General features: G+C 42.4%; 1 protein-coding gene and 1 long non-coding RNA gene across 4 annotated transcripts in view; one reads left to right on the top strand and one right to left on the bottom strand.

Moving 5' to 3' along the window:
- The window catches only part of LOC111866839 (protein FAM184A), a 116,589-nt gene that overhangs the window by 82,982 nt on the left and 9,266 nt on the right, over positions 1-24,341 (bottom strand). The window lies entirely within an intron of this gene.
- The window catches only part of LOC111866842, a 76,835-nt gene that overhangs the window by 22,213 nt on the left and 30,281 nt on the right, over positions 1-24,341 (top strand). Inside the window, exon 3 of one of the 2 annotated variants that reach the window (XR_004513271.1) lies at positions 2,822-3,040. This is a non-coding gene — a long non-coding RNA (uncharacterized LOC111866842). The remainder of the gene's footprint in view (positions 1-2,821; positions 3,041-24,341) is intronic. The other variant, XR_002843227.2, reaches the window with a different exon arrangement.

Below are 24,341 nucleotides of genomic sequence, written 5' to 3' on the forward strand. Positions count from 1 at the left end.
CTCGTGGTGTGATGCTTAGGCACAGAGGCAACTTTATCTTAGCATGACGCTAACTACTTCGCGACAAGCCCCCTCCCCCAAAAAGAACCATTTTTCTGAATCGCGAAGGTAGCAAATTAGCTAGGTCTGTCTCAATGTTCTTGTGGCAATCGAAAGCTTTAACTGCATAGCCCATGCCGGCTGCAGCCTTGAGTGCCCCTGTTGTGGCTATTCTGCTTTAGCTGAGGTAATATTAACTGTCAGTCGGGCTTTATTTACTTTGGATGGGCTTCATAATATGTGTGCACACTTATACAGGATATTATGAAATGACATGCCATAAATTTGGGTTCTTCACGTATCAAACTGAGTTCTTCTCTCACACCAGTTTGTTTTCCGTTCCTCCGTTTCTGTTGTGGCTATCGGTATTTTATTAATGCATAATCCATACTTATCTTTTTTTGTCTCTACGGTTCCTCTCTATGGTCTAGTGGTCAGAGTTCCTGGCTACAGATCCAGAGGTTCCTGGTTTGATTCCTGGCGCTACCAGATTTTCTGAGAAGTAGTGGGTCTGGAACGGGGTCCACTCAGCCTCGTGAGGATAATTGAGGAGCTACTTGAATGGAGAAGTAGTGGCTCCGGTCTAGAAAGCCGAAATTAACGGCCGTGGGGATTCGTTGCACTGACAACGCGATACCCTCTATCCGCTAAAGTTGGCACTAACTACGTCAACAAGCGGCGGTCGCTCGGTCGGTATAGTTCGTTCGCGGACTAAAGACCACGGAGTTTTTGTTTTGTTTGTGTGTGTGTGTTTTACGCCTCTGTATCCAGGAACTCTGACCACTAGACCACAGAGGCGGTCCACACTTTAAGATATATATGAGAATTACAAATTGTATATTTAACAAACAGTGACATCATTCATGTCCATTTAGTGTATGGTTAACATCTGCAGCATTGAGAGAGGGCCTGTACAAAACTAAAGTAAATTTATTCCAAAGCCTTTAGTGCAAACTCCCAATACAAAATTTCATATAAATGTGTGTTCTGGTACTTAGAATCTTAAAATACACCTCTGCCTTCACCGAGAGAGAACAAGACCTCTTGGCATTCCTGGCCGGCTAAATCCGTCGAGGGTTAGGCCCCTGTGCCCCTGGCCTCCTCTTCAGGTTGACCGCGGGCAGTCTATTTTGGACCCGGACCTACGTCACACAACATCGTCATGAAATCGGTCCTTCGGGGTTGCTAACACATGTAGCCACATGCATCCCCTGAGTCGTGTAAGTTGTCGAAGTTGCAGGCAAAACTGGCTGTATTTAACAGAAGGGTAGGACTCTTGCAAATGCTTTGTAGGACCGGAAACAGGATATCATGAGATTTTTGTAGTTCTCCCCAGTCCTTAGTCGTTGCCTAAAGAGACCCATACACGTACGAGTCTGGCTCGCGAGTCCGGCTCGGTGAGCTTGACTCGGGAGTCGGGCTCGGATTAATTTCACCACAAACGTATGAGCTGACTCCCAACTTTGCAACCCCCACACGGACGAGTCTAGCTCATTGAAACCCAAGCCGAAACGGACTCGCGAGCCAGACTCGTACGTGTATGGGCCCCTTTAGAATAGCCCAGAGCAGTATTGTTCCTCATCCTTCCCAATTCGACGTTCTCTGTCGACTTACCATTCGAAGCTCTAAAATCCGTGCAACTGAGAAAGTCCTCTTTTCCTTACCCTCCTCAGTCTTTCCAGGCAAATGATTGAGTTTAATAGCAGGTTACCACCGCTTCGTTAACATTATTTCCAAATGATAGGCACTGATCGTACCATTCGATAATGCGTTATACTGAGTTCAAATAAGAAATCATTGGCGAAGGGCCCAAGAACCAAAGAAACAGGAGTCTGAAGGCCGGCCTTCCCCATTCAGTTCTTCATGGTTTTGCTTTGTTCCCCGGGCAAATGCTGGAAAATGCTTTAAAGTACGCATTGGCCACTTCTTTCCAAATTTTTCGAAATGAACCTGACTTTTTTTTTCTTGGCACTACAGCCCCAGTGGGCCTAGGCCTACCTCCATGAACTTCTCCGTTCACTTCGGTTTTTCTAGATCTTACACATACGGTAGGACNNNCTCCCTGGGCGGGTGATCAGCTCGTCGCAAGGCCTCTACCTGTAGACAAACACAGAAAAACGCACACAAACATCCATGCCCTGAGTGGGATTCGAAGCCACGATCCCGGCTTCCGAGCGAGCGAAGACAGTGCATGCCTTAGACCGCTCGGCTACCGTGACCGGCACCTGACATTTGAGTCTATGTAACATCTGCATATGATAACGCGCTATTAAATAAATTAACATAAAACTCTGAAATTTTGAAAGTGGGCGGATATTCATACCATTGATCAGTTAAGTTAAAGGTTCATTATGTTTAAGATAAATAGATGGATGGAGGGGCGGGCAAGCAGGCAGGCAGGTGGGTGGGTGGGTAGGTAGGCTGTTTTTTTCTTTATTGCTAGTGGGGTGGGACTAAGTCCCTTGTATTGCGGCCACTTCTGGCCTATTGTACCAGCCCCCGATGATAGGTGAGGGTGACTGTGGAGCAATTGGGGGAATGAAGATTGACGGGGGAAACCGAACTACTCGGAGAAAACTTGCCCCAGCGTCACTTTGTCCACCACAAATCCCACTTGACCAGACCCGGGATCGAATCCGGGCCGCCGCGGTGGGAAGCCAGCGACTAACCGCTTGAGCTATGGCGTGGCCTGATAGGCTGGTTAATTGAATGGTTGTTTCTTGACTTATTTGACGAAAGTTTTTCAACTTCACATATTACGTTCGTATTCGTATGTCGACAGTGGTGGTGGAGTGACGGTGAACTAATAGCTGGGAAGGAAGTCGAGATGAATCAGTCACGTAACGTGATGAAGGTCTGTCGCAGCTCAAGCCTGGATGGACTGCGGTACGCCTAGACCACCTAGACCAATGATCTTCAACTTGGGGTACGTAAAATTAAAATTCGTCCCCGAATTGAGGCGCTGCTCTGCGAGAAAGAAGATTAGTCATCTCGTTAACAGGTCAGAACCACATTAACAATTGATAAAATATTTACTTATACCATTTTACTTTGCTTTTTTAATTTTTATGAGATAAGCAATAATATATTTGTTGTTCAATAGACTGATCCTCCTTTTTCTCATTTGAAACTTATTTAATACACTGTTTAGGATATAATTTATTCCATTTATTGTAGATGCAGATTATAAGCTGTGTATAACTTGAATTATACACCAACATCTTTTGGGGCACAAAGTTGAAGATAAGTTTTTCGGAGCAGCTCTCCAACTAGCCTGAACCCCTTTACAAACAATATTGTGATGAAATATGATCATTTGCTAGGCAACGGTTCAGTAAATACATTCTCGAGATATCGCAGTCAACAGTAGGACTTAGGTTGCTTAGTAGCCAACGTTTCGGTAAGCATGTTTTCATGACAACAAAACAATTTTCTTGGGGACGAAAACTAAAAGTTGTGAACACTTGGAAAACCAAACCGTTGTTTCGGAATTACCACACGGTTTCCGAGACAACGCATTCATGAGTTACAGTTGGAGGCGGCGATCTCTGTTCGGCTTTCTGGCAGTTGTAAAAATGGAGTATTTGTGAATACGGAGATTCATAGCAGTATCAGAGATTCTTCATACAGACGTCATTCAGGAGTTCAATGTGTGCGCTGTTATAATTGAATGTAATTGTAAAGAAGTTCCAACAAACCCGATCATCAAATCCAGAATCCATTAATATTAGTCACGGCAATCCCTTACACGTGACAATATTCAATATATAAGATTTGAGGCTTTCACGGCGGTGATTATGAAGAAAGCAGTCTTCTGGGATTTGGCACCGTGTATATGTGGTGTTAACCGACGTTTCGGAGGAACGTATCGCCTCCATCTTCAGGGTAGAAGAAAAAATATATAAGAAATCTGCAAGCAAAGAGAGCAGACTGTGTCTGCTTTTACCGGTTCTCACGGTCTCTTTGCTTGCAGATTTCTTATATATTTTTTCTTCTACCCTGAAGATGGAGGCGATACGTTCCTCCGAAACGTCGGTTAACACCACATATACACGGTGCCAAATCCCAGAAGACTGCTTTCTTCATATTCAATATAATTTGTGGGTAGTCACAAAATAAACGCAATTAAAAACTTGCTTCTTGCACACCATCAAAACAGCTGTCGAAGTTCCTGTATTCGCCCTGATGTTCACTCAATTATAGTACAGTCTATGCTTACAGCTAATCCGCGTCAAGCGTCACGTTTTTAATTACATCCCAAGGGAGAATTAGTCCGCTGTTGCTATTAAAGTGCTGGCATAACGAAGTAATCTTAGGGCAGACCCAGATGTCCACGGCCACAGTAACTCCCGATATGCCACACTCGTTAGTACACGTGCTGAGGTTTGGCGCAGTTCCTGTCCTGCCAGCACATGTTTTGTTTATTGCCGAGCCAAACTCTGGGTCTGTACATGACGCGTGTATTTATAGCGATGTTCGGTCGTGTGTGTGTCAATCGGCTATTGACAGCAAAGGCATTCAGGAAGTAGGGCGTGGTCTGGGAACTTACGCCATGAATCCTCTTGGGATCTCGTAAAGACAGCAACAACCCCTCCTTCTGCCTGCCTGTGTGTCCTAGGTCTCCAGACCCTAAGTTATATTACATACCACTCCATAGGAACGTTCTGTAGTGTTCATACGTTATTTCGTTAAACATTCACTGACTAGAAAAAGTGCTTTAATAAATGTTGCTGATAACATTGTATTTGGGCCGGTCACGGTAGCCGAGCGGTCTAAGGTATGTACTGTCTTCGCTCGCTTGGAAACCGGGATCGTGGGTTCGAATCCCACTCAGGGCTGGATGTTTAGTTTGTGTGTGCGTTTTTCTGTGTTCGTGTACAGGTAGAGGCCTTGCGACGAGCTGATCCCCCGCCCAAGGGGTCCTACCGAATGTGTAAGATCTAGAAAAACCGAAGTGAACGAAGAAGTTCATGGAGGTAGGCCTAGGCCCACTGGGGCTGTAGTGCCAAGGGGGAAAGAAATATTGTATTTGAGCATCTTGCTATATTATGTTATCGTGCAATATAGTCTTCAATGTAACCTCACAGAATACTGGTCGATTCATCACTTAGTCAATACTTCATCTAAATTCACATATTTCGGCCGCAAAGGGCCATAGTCAAATATGTATGGATTTGAGGTTCTCACAGCGGTAGTTATGAAGAGTCCTATCTTCTGGGTTCTAACGCCGTTTAGTCCGTTGAAAGTCAACCGACGTTTCGTAGAAACATGTCGCCTCTATCTTCAAGGGCGAAGAATAAGCGAAGCAAGAGAACAGTGTGAAAGCAGGTGGCAAGCAGTGCTCTCTTGTTGGTTTCTTGCTTCGTTTATAATTCGATGCTGAAGATGGAGGCGACATGTTCATTCAAAAAGTCGGCTGATTTTCAATGACCTGAACTGCGTTATATCCCAGAAGACAGAACTCCTCGGGTATGTATGATGATTTTCGTAAATTTCTACACTGTTCTCTAACACTCTATAGTCCATAGGGGCTGTACGTCCAAAAGCTTATTATTTTGAAAACAAATTTGTTTCTTTTTCAAATAATTCAACATATTAAAGTAATTTAAAACTAAATTTACATTATGTAAAACGACGTTCTATTGTTTGAAGCGATGTGTATTTCACGGGCAGCGACTTGGTGGCAAGTGCGTGCGCTGGTCTGCAGGTAACCCATGCACATTGACTACAAAGAGTACAATCTTCTGGTTTGCAATGCCCTGTACTTGTTAAATTCCTCCGATATTTCGGAGGAGCATATATCCTCCAATTTCAGGGTCGAAGGATCAGCCAAGCAAGAAAGCAGCAATAAGCAGACAGTAATTTGAAGAAGGAGGCTATACATTCCTCCGAAACGCCAGTGAACATCTACGAAATACAAGGCGATACAACTCAGAAGTTGTTGTTCTCATATTTGTTACAGAAGTCACCTCGTTACTTGGCGAAGCACATGTAGACTTGCAGTCACTGTAAACGTTATGTAAAAACTGCTGAGGCTCAGATAAATTTCTCCAGAGCAATCAGAAAATCTGCCTTCCCGTCCTTACGGCTTCCAGATTGTGTATACGGTACGTGATGACAGCTGACTTCATCCACCCGAAAACAAAAGACTGACTTCATGATGCAAGATATTCCTTGAACAGTTTATAGTTGCTTAGATGGTCTAGAAATGTCCTGTTTTCATGAAATGCAACATTCGTTACTGTGTTCAAAACGGCCTGCTATTCAACCATTTTTTGAGTCACTTCGTCCAGTCCACATTTTCTCCTGTAACAGGTCTTGATTCATTTTAAATTTTCGTTTCTTGTAAAGCCTAACGTTTCAATTCTTAATTTTCCCATACTATATACCCCGTCCACCTTATCCTTCTTGATTAAATCACTTTAAAGATTATACATACAGATTACGAAGATCCTCATTGTGTAATTTTCCCGTCCTCTTGCTTCTTCTGTTTTAAGCTTCTTGGGAGAAGTGTTTTTTATGCGGTCCGTGCCGAGGCTACATTAGGAGTCGATTGTCCCAAGTTTACGACCGTTCAAATGTTTAAGCTGCGTTGTAGCATAAGATACTTAAGTTAGACATGATCTACTCTGTAAAGCCTGTACTGACAGAGGACTTGTGTGTAGTAAAAAAGGAAGAATTTTCAATAACATGTTACATGTGCGAAATATACACTTGACGAAAATCCAAGCTTATTTATAAACGACAAACCCATCTTCTCGTTAGAGAGGATGTTACGTAAGGACTATTACCGGAAGGGTTCAGTTGAAAAAAAAAACCCTCTGGTCGTGGCCTCAAGGGGCCTGGCGACAAGAGGAACTGACCGGCGGTACACCGCCAGTCGTAAAGTAACTTTGACTTTGACGTTGACTTTGTGAGTTCGCCAATTAGTTCATTTCGGTAGCTGCAGCTGAAAGGTGCCAGTCATCGAGGACAGGAACCGTTGAATACGGAAGCAGAGGACGCCACATAGTTCGAAGCCGCTACCAGGCAGCGCAGTGAAGACCGTGACGGAGAACGCTAGTCTACAAAGTGTCATGAGTTGTTTTAGGTTCAATAAATTCGTTTACCAATCCATCACGTAACAATATACAACACACATTTTTCTGACTAAAACACGAGGTTTCGGCACATGTTATGGTTGCTCTGGCTTCAGAAAAACATTGTTAAATTGCTTTTATACAGACTTCGTAAGAACAATTGCGCAAAACTGTGTTAGTGATGGTCTTACGTACTTCATTCCTGTCTGTATTGGTAGAGATGTTAGTTGTTGTTTGTTTTGGAGCTGTGTTAAAACAGTAGCAAAGAATATAAGAAAATTACCGACATAGCATTACCTCATACTTCACGCGAAGTCTGTGTAAAGTAATTTAACACACGCCAGAAGCGAGAGCAACCATAACATATTTCACAATATCGTATTTTGCTTACAAGGAATATACATATTCCATATTTTAATGCATACATCAGCGATCTCCTTTTATCTTTCGAGCCTCTAAATACGGTCATATGCGACAGAAACATGTGAGACGATTGTATTAATTCAAGAGTTCTATCTTCTATGATATAACGCCGTGTAGTCCGCTGAAATCATGACATAAACACAGCTAACACATGTTTTGAAGATGTGGCACAGTTCAGATATTTGGGAACGACTATAACAAATCAAAGCCGGTCACGGTAGCCGAGCGGTCTAAGGGGTCTAAGGCATGCACTGTCTTCGCTCTCTCGGAAGCAGAGATCGTGAGTTCGAAACCCACTCAGGGCATAGATGTTTGTGTGCGTTTTTCTGTGTTTGTGTACAGGTAGAGGCCTTGCGACGAGCTGATCACTCGCCCAAGGAGTCCTACCGTATGTGTAAGATCTAGAAAAACCGAAGTGAACGGAGAAGTTCATGGAGGTAGGCCTAGGCCCACTGGGGCTGTAGTGTCAAGGGGATAACAAATCAAAACCTGATTCAGCAGGAAATTAGGAGGCGATAGAATTCGGGTAATGCTTGCTACCATTCAGTCCAGAACCTTTCGTCTTCTTATCTGCTGTATAAAAACATAAAAATTAGAATATACAAAACTAGTTTTGCATGTGCTTCTGTATTGGTGTGAAACTTGGTATTTTACATTAAGGGAGGAACATAGACTGAGGGTGGTTGAGAACAGGGTGCTGAGAAGAATATTTAGACCGCAAAGAGAAGAAGTGGTGGGAGGTTGAAGAAAATGGCACAATGAGAAGCTTCATAACGAAGAGAAATGGAAGTCAGGGAACAGTGGAGGGCTCTTGTGAACACGGTAATGAACCTTCGGGGTCCATAAGATGTTGGGAAATTCCTGAGTGGCTGAGATACTGGCGACTTCTCAAGACGGACTCAGCTCCATGGAGTTAGTTAGTTAGTGAGGTAGTCTTTTTATAATTAAGGATGAAGCATGCCTGTACGGACGGTATAAGTACATGACTTGATACTACTGCACCTAGCTATTCTTAACCGTCATAAAGCAATATGGCGTCAGAAATTCAGTGTTCCTGAACCCACGCTTTCACTTCAAGAGACATTAGATGCTTTCGCATTTGCGCCAGATGTAGACCTATGCGATTTCCAACACAGCATATAGAATGGTTAATATTTTGCTGTCAGTCACCCTAAATACCTGGTCATTGCCGCTAATAAAAATATATAGATCACCGACGGAGCTTGCCAGAAGCAATAAATGCATGAGAGAGGCACTGACTGCAGGGTTTACTTGCGAGGCTGTTCATTCGTGAAGTTATTTCGACCAGATCGTAAATTGGCCAAGCTATTCGTGAGAGCGTTTCTCATACTGTCAGGTTTAACCGCAATTCCGATAGATCATTGCAGAAAGAGATCTGACTCGATGTTAGATTGTAATAGTTTTGAAATAGAAGTTATCATGACAGTGAAGCTGAAAACTGCGGTGTTCTGGGCAACGTCATCTTGCAACATGTTAAGTGTCTTCCAGGGCTCCCTCAGAGGAACGTGCTACCTCCAACTTAAAGTTTGGTAACCACCTAACGGGCTACACAGTGTTTTTCTCTTTATAGCTTATTTAACGATGCTGTTAGTAACACTGTGTCCATAGTGTCTACTGACTGAGAGTGAAAAGTGGAAAAAAGGTCTGGAAGTATGTGACGATGGTTCATTGGTACAAGTATTAAGTTTTTGGACATTGTCCATCGTCTTGTCTCTGTCTAAAAGCCGTCCTGTTTATTTTCCAAAACACAACGTTTCGGATACTGGATTCTGTCTCTGTCTTCACGTAAAACCTACTCAGTTGGGATAGGGCCTAGCTCTATCTATTGGGCCCAACTAAGGAGGTTTTACCTGAAGACGGAGACAGAATCCAGTCTCCGAAACGTTGTGTTTTGGAAAATAAACAGGAAGTGTTTTAAATAAAACAAGACGATGGATAATGTCCAAAAACTTAATTCGTGTATATATAGTGAATAATGGATTGCAAAAATGCGCGAACAAGTTGCCGTAGGTTAATTTAAATTACTGTCCAGGAATTTGCCTAGAGGTACTGAGGAAACCCAAGAAAACCGCAATCAAGTTAATATATATTTTGGCCGAGATTCAAACTGAGCGCCTCTCGGATGCAAGTCAGAAGCGTTACCGCTTCCACCTTCTTCGGCTACACGGCGTCATAACATATAAACCCACAATCTATATGCAGCGACTTTGTTTGATCATTAATATGCAGTAACAAACAAACAATAACAAACTCCGTGGCTTTAGTCCGCAATCGAACTACACCGACTGAGCGACCGCCGCTTGTCGGCGAAGTTAGTGTCAACTTTAGCGGATAGAGGGTATCGCGTGGTCAGCGCAACGAATCCCCACGGCCGTTAATTTCGGTTTTTTAGACCGGAGCCGCTATTTTTCCATTCAAGTAGCTCCACAATTATCCTCAAGAGGCTGAGTGGACCCCTTTCCAGACCCACTACTTCTCAGAAAATCTGGTAGCACCAGGAATCGAACCCGGTACTTCTGGATCTGTAGCCAGGGACTCTGACCACTATACCACAAAGGCGGTCATTAATATACAATCGCACACCATTATTTGAATTATAAAATTAAGCCTCTGTATGTTGAACTTTGGGCTTGTCGGCCGATGAGTTAGAGTTTGAGTCCTGGTATGGGCAAGTTTTTTCTCCTCTCTACGTCGTGCAGGCCTTTTTCTGGGGCCCATTCAGTCTCTTATCCAATAAGTACCGAGGGACCTTTCCCGGGGTTTAAAGCGGCTGGTGTGTGAAGCCAACTCAGTTCCAACCAGTGCCGAGATCAAGATTACGTGGATCCGTACCTACACTCCCCACCAAGTCTTAATGACGTAGCACGGTGACAATTTTACCTTTCATGCCGAAACTTCTTTAAGAAACTCTTACATATTGTGATGCATATGATCACTTCTAGGCAATAGCTCGGTAAAGACATTCCCGAAGCTACGCTCTCAACAATGTAAGGACGACAGTTGTTGGATAATGCGTATAACAATAAGCAACAAGGATGAAAGGCGTTTTCTAAGCAGTCAGCGCCGAGACTGTTTACTAGGCAACTGAAAGAAATAAAGAAAGAAAGAGTGCGTTGGCAAGGACCAGCAGCATATACAAAAGACAGACCCGTACTCTTGTCAGAGAGGGCGCCCAACAAAGAACAAGACCATAACTGTCAAAGAGTAATAAATATCTCGTCATGAGTCCCAGATGGGGCTCGACTCCAAGACTTACTGACTGACCGTCAGTCGTAATGTGACTTTGACTTTGAACAGAGAGTCAAGAGAACGGATGTACAATGGCGTACAATGGAGTACAACAGAGTTCAGTTCATTTGTCGGCAGGAGACAGCCACGGGAAATTAGTACTTGAAGAAGAATTAGAAGTCAGCCTGCGAAGACCTAGCATGTGATTAGAAGATTTAGACACAATGAGACTTTTAATTCCGGTACCAGGATACAAGGGAAGACTGGGAATCCTAGTGAATGTGTAACGGTGAACTGCAAATTGTGTAAATTATCGATAGCGCTGTATGGCTAGTAAATACGAGTTGATTGTATAAGGTGTTAACAATTCAATCATCCAACCCAAACCCCGTCTATAGTCACTACTACACACACATACATGCAAGCAGTTCGGAAACTGAACCACTCTTGAAGAGGAATTATTATTTTGTGTTATGTTTCATCAGAGTAGTAAAACTGTATACATTGATGGCCTTTATTCGAATCTGAAGGCCGAAAAAATACAGTAGTTCACTTTAAAGTGAGAACAGAAGCACTAACGCGTAACTTAAATATATATCGACAATTCATCGCCGTTTTTGTTGTTCGTTTCACATTCGCTTAGATTAAATTATATTTATTCTATTCTTAAGTCACATGTTGTCCTATATATGAGTGTCTGGATAGCATATTCATTTCCTCGTCCATTGTTTCTGGTGTGCCATATCCTCAAAAAGCCGAAGCAGCTTCTGCTACATACCTGTAATGCGTGCAGGTCTAGACAATCCAGTGGCTCGCGAGGAATGCGGGCTGCGCTGAGCAGCCTCTTCTGCATGAGGGTCTATTTTAAAATATCAGAACTACACAACTGCCGTAAGCCAACTGATAACAGGGAAGGTCATATTTTTTTCAACAAACTGTTATATAAGCTTTTATGTGATAAAAGCTGTTGGTATTACTGCAGTGAAAATACTAATTCTTTTTAGGAATTGCCGTTTTATAGCTAAGAATGGAAGAACGTCAATGTGAAGCTTGCCCTTGTTGCTTTGCCACAAAGTTCTCAATATCTGAATGTACGTGAAGTGGCAACTGGGCGGTAGCTTCCTACTCTTTCGTATTCGAGTCGACTTCTCAATTTATTCATTACAAATTTGTTTTTTGTTTTTTAAAAGAACTATTTACTAACTGGGGTCGACTTAGCCTCTAACAGAAATCAGTACCAGGAATCTTCCTGAGGGTAAACGACAGGCGGCGCGTGAAGGGGCCGATACACGTACGAGTCTGGCTCGCGAGTCCGACTCGGCTCGGGTTCCAATGAGCCAAACTCGTCCGTGTGTGGGTTGCAAAGTTGGGAGTCAGCTCATGCGTTTGTGGTAAAATTAATCCGAGCCCGGCTCCTGAGTCAAGCTCGCCGAGCCGGACTCATACGTGTATGGACCCCTTAAGGCTGACAACCCAACAGCCATGACTGAGCTGTTTCTCTAGAATATGTGTGAGCCTCGACGTCTCACAACCTTATGGGACGCCACGGCCTCATACAGGGAGAACTTTACTTAAGGAAATTAACGTGTCTTAAAGCACTGCAACTATTTTCGTCATCTTGGGGAAATCCGTCTTCAGATTCTCGCGGTATATCAAGTAATGTATTATCATGGGCCGCGCCATAGCTCAAGCGGTTAGTCGCTGGTTTCCCACCGCGGCGGCCCGGGTTCGATCCCGGGTCTGGTCAAGTGGGATTTGTGCTGAACAGAGTGGCGATGGGGCAGGTTTTCTCCGAGTACTTCGGTTTCCCCTGCCAATCTTCATTCCACCAATTGCTCCACAATCACCCTCACCTATCATCTGGGGCTGGTACAATAGGCCAGAAGTGGCCGCAGTACAAGGGACTTAGTCCCACCCCACTAGCAATAAAAAAAGTCTTATCATCGAATGGCCTATACGTTGTATTCTTCATGTCGGCGATAAGCGAAAATAGGTCATGGTCCCTTCCGGCCATACTTGGCGCTCCTTCCGTTATTCAGCTGGTTTCTGTGCTGGGATATCCAGACTTCTGCAACCGTGATGGTCCCTTCCATTGTCACTAGGGCAGCTGATTCATCAGTTATGTTGAACTCCACGTCGATTTCGCGAACAAAACAGCAAGTTTGGCTGTGTTGCTCACATCGGTGATTTTGCCCACAGACAATAAACCACTGAAAATTATCGGTTTTCATCATCAAGCATTCTTAAATGTTGTTTCAGAATTCTTCGATTCTTCTATCAACGGTGATTTCTTGATAAACTCATTTTAGAACTCGTATATATACTCTCTTGCATGTATATTTCTTTGTTAGGAGATGCAATATGTACAGCTGCCTCTGAGCATTCTGTTTTCCCACGACTAAAAATTTCATTTTATTTTGCTATAATTTCAGAAGCCAAGTAAGCAGTACTCATTGCGTTGTCTTGCCTTTAGACTGGATATTTTAATAAATTTATTGTTGAGCAGGATGGTTTTTAAGCTGAGATATTTGTGGCTTCTTAAACAGGGCCTCCTCCAGGCCGCTCAGTTGTAATGCACACTTTGCTGCTTTGTCTCTCTTAATTAATAGTTCAGAAAATACTTTCATTACAAACGATGCAAACAATAGTCCATTTAATACACACTAAGAAATGCTCTTCAGTCCACCTATGGTTTTCATCTACATCTTTTATTTTCTTTACTGCCGTCATACTATTACACCAAAATTTATTTTAAAATATCAGTGAAAAGTTACGAAAGATCTCAAGAGTTGGATGGGATGGGCAGGACATGTAGCACGAATGGGTAAGAACAGGAATGCATATAGGATATTGGTGAGAAAGCCAGAAGGAAAGAGACCAAGGCGTAGGTGAGTGGACAATATTAAAATGGATCTTAGAGTGATAAGATGGGATGGTATGGATTGAATTGAATTGATCTGGCTCAGGATAGGGACCAGTGAAGGGCTCTTGTAAAGATGGTGATAAACCTTCGGGTTCCATAAAATGCTGGAAAGTTCTTGAGTACCTGCACAATTGGCGGCTTCTCAAGAAGGGCTGAGCTCCACGAGTGAGCGAGTGAGTGAAAAGTTAATGCTCTCGGACTTTCATCACTAACACTGTTGGTTTGAAATATTGTTTACTAACAATCAGCTGCACAAGCGAAAATATCACATCATTTTCCTACATTTCTTTTTAGTTGTGTTCCTTCTCTCATAAATGTTGATATACGGGTATTCTCGTCTACCGAAACCGAATTCCTGTTAATGCAGTGTCTGCTATACTAGAAGTCACTATACAATCTCTCTGAAGTGCGCCAAACAAACAAACAAAGAAAACAAAGTCCGCGGTTTTAGTCCGCAAGCGAACTATACCGACCGAGCGACCGCCGCTTGACGGCGAATTTTAGTGCCAACTTTGGCGGATAGAAAGTGTCGCGTGGTCAGCGCAACGAATCCCCACGGCCGTTAATTTCGGTTTTTTAGAAGGACCCGCTATTTCCTTGAAATAGCTCCTCAATTATCCTCACGAGGCTGAGTGGACCCCGTTCCAGACCCACTGCTTCTCAGAAAATCTGGTAGCGCCGGGAATCGAACCCGTATATCTGGATCTGTAGCCTGGAACTCTAACCACTAGACCACAGAGGCGGTCTGAAGTGCGCCAAACACTTTTCAGAAACGTACAGCACACTTTTAAACAAACATCACTGCAGTTTGTGACGATGTGGTCTCTCAAAGCAAAGGTTTCGACAGTAACAATAATGCTATCTCACTTCAGACTAGCAAACAAAAGACGACAGTAACAGCCTAAGCTCAAGTTCACACAGAGGAAATCATAAGAATTGACATGGATGTTAAAACACGCGCTGCGGACTGACCGACCTGATCTTATTACAGCAGTGGAATATTAAATATAATGAACATCTGCCAACAAAATATGTTTTCCAGTATAATGACAGCAATCTTCGGTTCTAATTTGAAATGTATTCTTTTAAAATATTTGTAGCATATTATCTGACACGCAACATTTTTAGTATTCATTAGCGGAATTCATTCTGAGGCCCGTGTGGTGGTCCGGCGAGCTGCGGGTTGCCTGTCAATGAAGTCGAAGTTTTAGGAGATCTCTTCGTAGAAGTCCATAAAATACTGTGCATGCCGAGCCCATCATGTGTCAGCAAGTTTATTTTCCGAATTTTTCGAGAAATTTCGATGAACTGTCTTATATGAGGGTTTTATGAAAACTTACGAGTGAGCCTAATATTAATTTAATTCGTACTTGCAGAGATGACAGATATTTTACATTAATCTAAAACTGAACTCTACGAGTATGTTTAGACCATTGTCCGATAAACTTGCGCGCCGTATAAAATATAGACCTCATTAGTATTTACAAATTTTATTTGAACTATTTTTCGAGATGGTGTACACTTAACAATAAACAACATAGTCCGATAGTTTGTTTTATTTAGTGCGATTAGCTTTGCAACAAATGTCTGCTGTATATGCAATAAATTATTATCAAAACACATGGGGTATGCAAAATCTCAAGCAACGCATCTGGAAAATACACGGATTTCAAAACGGAGCCCACAGTTCTTTTGTTTTCTATCATCTGCAAACCACACATACATTTTCAAGACAATTTCACTGCTTCACTTCATGACGTAGATTCATTCGGATTCAGGAGCGTGTTGTTTCTTTATTGACGTATTTTCGGACGAAGTTAACGGCCAGTGCAACTGCGTGCAACTCCAAGTGTGGAGAGCAGTGATAAATAACAATTTGCGTTATAGTCTAATGCCTGTCGTGCGCAGTACGCAAGAATGTTAAGAATAGCGCAGCTTCCTTGCATCCGTGATCTCTCCGGTTTACTGATAGAGAGAGAGAGAAGTAATTCGCCTAGTGGGGAGGGGCGGTGGAGTCCAACTGGGTCCACTCGGCACGGCGGACACCGATTGGCCTATTGTAGCCTGCCCCGGGTGATTATGATGATGGAGAATTTCGTGGAATGAAGATTGGCAGGGGAAACCGAAGTACTCGGGGAAAACCCTCCGCAGCGCCACTTTGTCCACCACAAATCCCACTTGACCAGACCCGGGATCGAACCTGGGCCGCCGCGGTGGGAAGCCAGCGACTAACCGGGAGAGAGATAAAGAGAGGTTACGAAGTATAGCAGAAGAATAGGTGAAAATGAAAAGTCATGGGAGAAGTGCGAAACATTTAATAGCGGTTGGGGAGAGCATCGTTTTGCAGAAGGTTCCCTGGCTTCTCCTGCTTGTCCTGATAACTGCAGCACGAAAGTGGAGACATTAGAATGATTAGAAATGGCGGCTTCAGAGAGAGTCTGCGGAATAAATCACTCTGGTTCTCTTTTCTTGGTCATCCGCACGCTCGAAGACGGCCCTCCCTCCTACAGGAGAGTGTTTCCCAGCAGGTTGTCTGCAGCTTAAGCAATTCCAGTCCGCAATATAGATTTATGGTTCACACACACACACACACACACACACACGTATATACACGGACTGCAGTCCAAGTGCCGTCATTGGACACGATTATGAATAATCCTCACAACTTGATTATCTTCACATTGTCTTCCCATCTATTTCTCGGCTTTCCAAGCGCATTAAGGTCTATTCACAGGCATTACCACAAAATCTCAGCAACTAGTGGGGCTATAATAATCGAAATTAATATGGTACTGAAAATGTGTGGCCTATTATAGACAAAACAATTCACAGTATATACATCACTAATGTATGTATCGTGACATACAGACCCACTGATAGGCAACGGCTCGATAAACACGTTCCCGCGGAGACAGATTTTTGGTAAACAGCTCATTGCTGGGTAATGCGTACAAAAATACGTGACAATAAAGGACATTCACTGCCGGGTAACGAACCAATAAATACGCGGCGTGACAAGAATGAAATGTGTTTTCTATGTGGTCCGCGCCGAGACTGCTAGGCAACTGCAGGGTAACACGCCTCTACAACAATAGTGCGACTGTTTTTGTTTTTTGTTTTTTGCTGCGTGGTCCACGCCGAGGAAATATAAGAGAGTCGAATTCCGAAGCTAGCAGCTGTAGGAGTACAGAAGAGTACAAGGAATACAACAGAGAGTACGACAATGAGAACTGAAGAAATAGAACGGAGTTGTCGGTAGGAGATAGTCACGTGAAGACAGTAGTTGAAAAAGAATTAGGAGTCAGCCTGTGAAGATTTAGTCACAGTGTGAGACTGTTTTAATTCCGTTACCAGAATACGACTAGTGAAGAATGAGGATCCTAGTGCGTGTATAACGATGGTCTGTAAATTGTGTAAATCAGCGATAGCGCTGTATTGCTTGTAAGTGCGAGTTGGTTGTAGAAGGTGGTAAAAAATTCAGCCATCCCATCCAGAACCCGTTAATATTAGTCACGTAACCCCGGACACGTGTCAGTGTATGTGTATGTAAGCATGTATGTATGTGCGTATGTATGTATTTACGTGTGTGTGTGTGTGTGTATGTATCCATAACACTCTTAGTGAGTAGTGCGCATCTGATTATATCTGTCCATTCATTTTTCTTTCTTTTATATTATTTTCAGTTTCTTTCTAATATAACATGAATAGTATCCAAATTTCTTTTTCACAATAATGGCAGGACTGCTCTTTCTGACACAAATTCTTGGAAGCATACTACCGAAAATATTGATAAGAATAGAAGTCGATTAGTATTCTAGCATAGTTTTCCATTAAATTCTTGGTACATCAGTACAAATATTATATTTTTGGACATTATCCATCGTCCTGTCTTTATCTAAAAACCGTCCTGTTCACTTTTAAAAACATAACGTTTCGGAGACTGGATTGTGTCTACGTCTTCAGGTAAAACCTATTCAGTTGGGCTCAATTGATAGACCGGAGATAGGGACTAGCTCTATCGATTGGGCCCAAATGAGTAGGCTTTACCTGAAAACGGAGACAGAATCCAATCTCCGAAAGGTTGTGTTTTGAAAAATAAACAGGACGCTGCTTTTATATAAAGACAAGACTATGGATAATGTCCAAACCCATAATATTTGTACTAATTTTACATTAAGAAGACTGCTTTCTTCATAGTCACCGCCGTGAAAGCCTCAAATCTTACATAATTTTACATTAGTTGTCATTTTGTACTCGCAGAACTGGAGGCACTTCCGCTAATGAGACGTTTCCATTCTGGTGTTGTTCCGTTTCGAGCAGTTTTTACTGTTGCGGAAACAAGACCACTTTCTCCTTTTCTACGTACATGGGCCCCTATAATGGACGTGAGGAACTTAGTGCCATATATTTCTGGGGATAGTAAATTGTCTATTCTTCATCGCTGAAGGCAGGACCGTGCCAATATACTCGGGTCATTGTTCGGCAGTTTTGAGACTTTTATAGCGGGCCTTTGGCTCTCACTTCCTCGTAAATCAAATAGCACGTGGGTTTGCTCCAATCAGCAGGAGCAATAAATTGGGTCCACAACTCAAGTTGATAAACACCTCACATTAGCTATGAGCAGTGCTTCACAATTTAGGACGTAATAAACTGCATTCTCGTTTATAAAATTATGAATATATTTTCTATATGGGGGCACGCAGTAACATAATCGATTGAGGTACTATGCTACCAACTGCAAGGTCACGGGTTCGATTCTTGATGAGGTCATTGAATATTTTTTTTATTTACCTAATTTTTCCAGCCGCTCTATGGTCCTGGGGTCGACTCAGTCTCTAACAAAAATGAGTACCAGGAATCTTCGTGGGGAGTAAAGGGCAGCCGGCGCGTAAGTCTGACAACCTTACCACAGTCTGTGAGCCGATTATTTAGAGAAAATGTGGGATCCTCGAAGTCTCACAGCCCTATGGGCCTTCACGGCCTGTTATAAAGATAATTTTTTAGACGAGATTGAAAGATGTATATACATTCTAGTCACAAACCCGAAGCGAAGATACCATTTGTAAGAATTAGCCGGGAAAGCGTAGTGGGTATAGCGAGCGGCTACGGGTTGAACGACCGAAGTGTCGGAGTTCGAGTCCCGGTAGGTTCAAAAATTTTCTCCACGTCGTCCAGACTGGCTCTGGGGCTCACCCAGCCTTCTATCTAATAGGTACCTGGGGCTCTTTCCCCGGGGCGTGAAGCTGACCCCTGACCTCCAACTAGTGTCGAGGTCAAGAAAATGTGGATCTATACATCCACTCAACCACACGCCTTCATGGCGTAGTGCTTCATTAGTTAAGCGGGAGGACAACTTAATTTTACCTTTACTGAAAATTTAAATTCTGCGGGCATGTCTTCGGATGAAATGTTACAGGTTTCAGTTACTGCAAGCTATCCAGCCATATGAAAAGGTACGCACTATGCTGCCACATCTTCAACGAGATATCTACTGACACTCCCATTAGTAATACCAACATCAAAGCCTCACAGATTTCCGAGAAAAAAACCTTAATATTATTCGACTGCCTGAACTGATCGTCAGGAGACCTGGTATGTACGAGTATATCATGCCATCTGAGTCCATCTCAACGATGTACTTCATAAATCACTTCCATCAATAATACCAACACTACAGTCTCCCAAACTGTATTGTTTTATTGACTTTATTAAGCATACATACTTAAGTGTTTTTCTCTTTATCACAACAGATGCTCAAATTACAGCGAAAGTTCTTCTAAGAACTTCTTGTTAACAATGAATGACTGAAGTACAGAAGGACATTNTCAAACTGTATTCTTTTATTGACTTTATTAAGCATATATACTAAGTGTTTTCTACTTATCACAGCAGATGCTCAAATTACAGTGAAAATTCTTCCAAGAACTTCTTGTTAACAATGAATGACTGAAGTACAGAAGGACATTGTGAGTCTTACTGCCATGATCGTCATAATTTAGGGCTCTGTAATGTATTTTTAGAAGCCATTACATTCAAAACATTGCGATTATATCGCAATGTTTTATTATGCGCAGTCAGAGGCGCAGAAGAATTCTGCTGGAAAGGAATATGAAGTAATACTACACAATAGGGAAAGCTTTACTGCAATAAGTTAGGCGGAAGTCTGTGCGATGCAATTCCGCATAAAATTTTAAATTTATTTTAATAGTGTCGTGTGTATGATCGTTTAAAACCTTTGTCTCACAAACAGACACACTTACCTACTTATATTGTTATGTTGTACGACGTAAGGTGTTCAGAAGATTCAAACAGGGTTCAATGTAGGGTTTTTGTGAACACGGTTTTGAATCTTTGGTCATCATGAAGCAAGCGACTATATTGACCAAGTGCAACCATTACGTGTTCTAGGAGTAGGTTCATCTCCATCGTTTAGTTAGATAAGATGTGTTTAGTTTAGTTTAAGGAAACATCGATAAGAAAATATGTTAATTCCATGTATTTTTGGAATGTACTTTCCGTCTAAACTGAAATGTGCTTCCGGTAGTCCCTGTTCTGTGAGCTGCAGGCTAAACCTATCGAGCGACCCTGAACAAATTTTGCTGCTGTTATTCATAGCTTCCCCCCGAAACACAAACACGTCACACTGTATTTAATTTTACAGTCGTGGAGATAGAATGGTGCTTTGGGATTTACAGGACATGTCTAAGCATTGTTTCCTCACAGAACCACACTGGAAAGCTATATTCTTAACGGGAAATATTTACTAAATATCATGGAGTGGTTGCCGTTAGCTTGTATTCAGGAAGTTTCAAACCTGGGACGCTATCATATCTAAGCGTTCCATGGCTTTGCTGAGTCCTACCTGGCAACTGCTGGCCCACGAGTATTTCCATCCCTATACTTCCCAATTAATAATTCATAGCCACGCCAGCATTCTCCATTGTACAGGTATTGTCACATCCAGTGCAGTTGAAAATGCATTGTTGTATACTCGGAAACTGAATCGATACATGTAATTATATACCAGATGAGTTTTTGCTGTTTTGGATACTTAATTGCTTCTGATGTTATTAATTTATTACAGGTAGTTGCAAAGATTTTTGCACAATAGATACCATACTGTACATGGGTTGACATGCTTTTCGTATTGTATCGTGAAATATTTACCAATGAGAAAAGCACAGATATATTGGGTATTCGGACTTTATCCATCGTCCTGGTTTTAAGATAACTAAGAAAACCACGACGTTTCGGAAACTGGTCCAGTGATTGAGGCTAACTCTTTCTAAGGGACCCTACAGAATAGGTGTTTCCCTCACCTGAGGACGAAAACAGATCCAGTTTCCGAAACGTCGTATTTTTCTTAGTTATCTTAAAACCAGGACGATGGATAAAGCCCGAAAACCTAATAGCTATGTGTTTTATACACCATCGTCAGAATCCTATAGTAACTAATGAGAAAAGCGTTTCAAGTGAAATTTGCATATCTTAGCGAGGTCTTACTTTCTAGCATGAACTGTCCGTATGGTTAGCCATTTTGGTAAAAGATTTTGGAGTCTCCGTTGAGCCTCGCATGAAGTTAGAATTACGGTGGAATGGTATGAGCCCAAATGAAATTGCTTGGCTGGTTACCAATGCTGCAGAGGAATTTGCCGTTTCTACTGCAATAATACTGCTTTAATGACACAGAAGGTCACAATCTAATTTTTGAACACTGTGAAAATCTTATCTAAATTTAATTTATTTAACAGCATTTTGGAAAGAATTACGAGTTTATTACCAAATTGTATAAGTTGTAAGTGCGAAGGGTAGCTTCGGACAAAGAAATTTAGCAGGGACGGACAGACAGCATGTCCCCAATATGAATTCATTTAATTTACCCGACTACCAGGGATCCAGAAAGGATGGTGATCGAGAATGCTCAAGACGGTTGCATTGAAAAATCTTAAAGAACAAGGCAAATTTAAGAGTTCGTCCTCATGACACGGGGTTTCTTTAACTGAATTCTGAATACTTTATTAGGTCTATCATAATTTATATTTTTTGGCCGGAGTTTGACATCCTAGCCTTACGCCCCGCCATTCCGCGTAAATTACTAACCCTTTGGGACAGAACTCATCTGTTATACATTAACATTCAATTATAAACATTCCCCCCCCCCCCNACTGGCTCTATACCCCCTTGGGCCCTGGCGTCTGATTTACCAGTCAGCACACTGACTTATGGATTGTACAATCTGATTGTCAATAAAGGAGAGAATACAGGTAAAAAAATTATCATTTTACAGGCAGTAGGACTCCTTGGACGGGTGATCAGCTCGTCGCAAGGCCTCTACCAAAACACAGGACAACATAGGAATTCGAACACGCAATCCCGGCTTGCGAGCGAGACAGTTCATGCTTTAGACCGCTGGGCTACCGTGACCGGCATATCCTTTTTTTATCCATGCTAATTACTAGCCATATAGATTTATTCCCGTTTCACACTCGTGGTTTCGTATCAGTCTCTTCCCGTTATATATATGCAGTTACATAAGATACTTTCTTACTTTCTTCTTTTGCCTCATACTACTCTCCTAATATCCGTTTCTGCATCTATATGCCTAAACCTCTTATTCAAAATTCCATCCTTCTAAACTTTTATTCCTTCATTCCTGATTATATGGTTCCAGTTTTCCTATTCGCTAATATTGGGACAAATCTGTTCGTTGTTTCTCCTATTCTCATTCAGACTCCAAACTCCTACTTTGCATCCTACAATTCCTCTCCTGGCTTCCTCTACAGGTAATTCTGTATACACCCCCTACTCCCAGTTACTCCTTAAACTATAATACGTTGTCCACGAATATATATATATCTCTCTCTCTCATCGTCATTTCAACATTTTTTTCCTTTCTGTATCAACACAGGATTTCTAGAAACCGCTTAAAATTATTCAGCATGTCAATGAATTCCTTGTTAAGGTAAAGATAAAGCCATCCGTGTAACAGGCCGTGAAGGCCCATAGAGTTGTGAGACGTCGAGGCTCACACATTTTTTCTAGAGAGTCGGCTCACAGATGGCGGTATGGTTGTCAGCCTTACGCGCCGACCGTCCTTTACCCCCCAGGAAAATTCCTGGTACTCATTTCTGTTAGAGGATGAGTCGACCCCAGGGCCATAGTGCGGCTGGAAGGATTAGGTAAATTGAACAAATCCACCTCAACAGGACCCGAACCCGCAACCTTCCGGCTTCTAGCATAATGCCTCAACCAACTACGCTATCGCGTGCCCCCAAATCCCATGTTATGGAACATAAATGTTCATCGCCAGCTGCACAAATCCCACCGGTGGATTCTTTGTTGTGCCAGTTTCATTTCAAATGGCATACACTTTCTCTAAAGTACATGGTGATTTTTTATCAAATAGTAGTCTACTAACTTGTTTGCTATTGAACGCAACTATATGGAATTTTCATAGGTCGTTTTGCACGCTTGGGAAATTTGTTTGTTGCCATTGGCAATGCTGAACTGAGTAACAAGATTGACTGATATACGAAGGATCGGAAAGTGTCCAGAAGGTCCAGAAGGACTTGCAGTATGCTGTAAATTACCGGAAGTCAGAATATTTGGTCCCGTATTCATCGACGACACAGTAACTTCTGATGTTTACTTCAGTCTGCCCTGTGATAAATTTGCCCCTTTCGTCATGGGACATGGTATTCCATAAATTCAGCTTGGTTTCAAGGTGGGTGTGCTAGACCTCACACCAGCAACGTCGAACGTATCTTTCTTCGTGGCGTCTTCGAGGATAAATTTCTGTCCATTAGTATATTGCGCTATTTGGGCAAGAACTTCCGCGGCCACCAACATCACCGGACTTAAACCTTTGCGAGTATTTTATTTGGGAATACTTGTAGGATCAAGGAGGATGAGGTGGGCAAGGCATGTAGCACGAATGGGGGAGACGAGGAATGCGTATAGGATATTGGTGGGAAAACCAGAAGGAAAGAGACCACTGGGAAGACCAAGGAGTAGATGGGTGGACAATATTAAAATGGATCTTAGAGAGATAGGATGGGATAGTATGGATTGAATTGATCTGGCTCAGGATAGAGACCATTAGATGGCTCTTGTGAACACGGTAATGAACCTTCGGGTTCCATAAAATGCTGGGAAATTCTTGAGTATCTGCAGAATTGGCGGCTCCTCCAGAAGGGCTCGGCTCCATGAGTAAGTAATTAAGTACTTGTAGGATAATGTTTCAGAAAAATTCTTATACAACTGAAAACTGTCGTCCGGTCACAGGTCAAGGCCATTTACACAGAAATTCTAACCAAGGTTCTGAACAGTTTTGTCCTTCGTTCGCCCAAAATTCGTGATGTCCGGGGATATCGCATGAAAATGTTTTAGTGTAACAAACAAATTTCGAAGTGTGCAGAACGATTTACGAAAATTTCGTACACTTAGATTCAATGACAAAGAATTAATAAGTAAAAGTACGTAAAGCTATCCCTGTAACAGGCCGTGAAGGTCCATAGTTTTGTGAGACGTTGAGGGTCCCACATTTTCTAGACAGTGGGCTCAAAGATGGCGTTAAGGTTGTCAGCCTTCCGCGCCGGCCGCGCTTTACTCCCCAAGAAAATTATTTA

Source organism: Cryptotermes secundus, unplaced genomic scaffold (genome assembly GCF_002891405.2).
Source record: "Cryptotermes secundus unplaced genomic scaffold, Csec_1.0 scaffold533, whole genome shotgun sequence".
NCBI lineage: Eukaryota > Metazoa > Arthropoda > Insecta > Blattodea > Kalotermitidae > Cryptotermes > Cryptotermes secundus.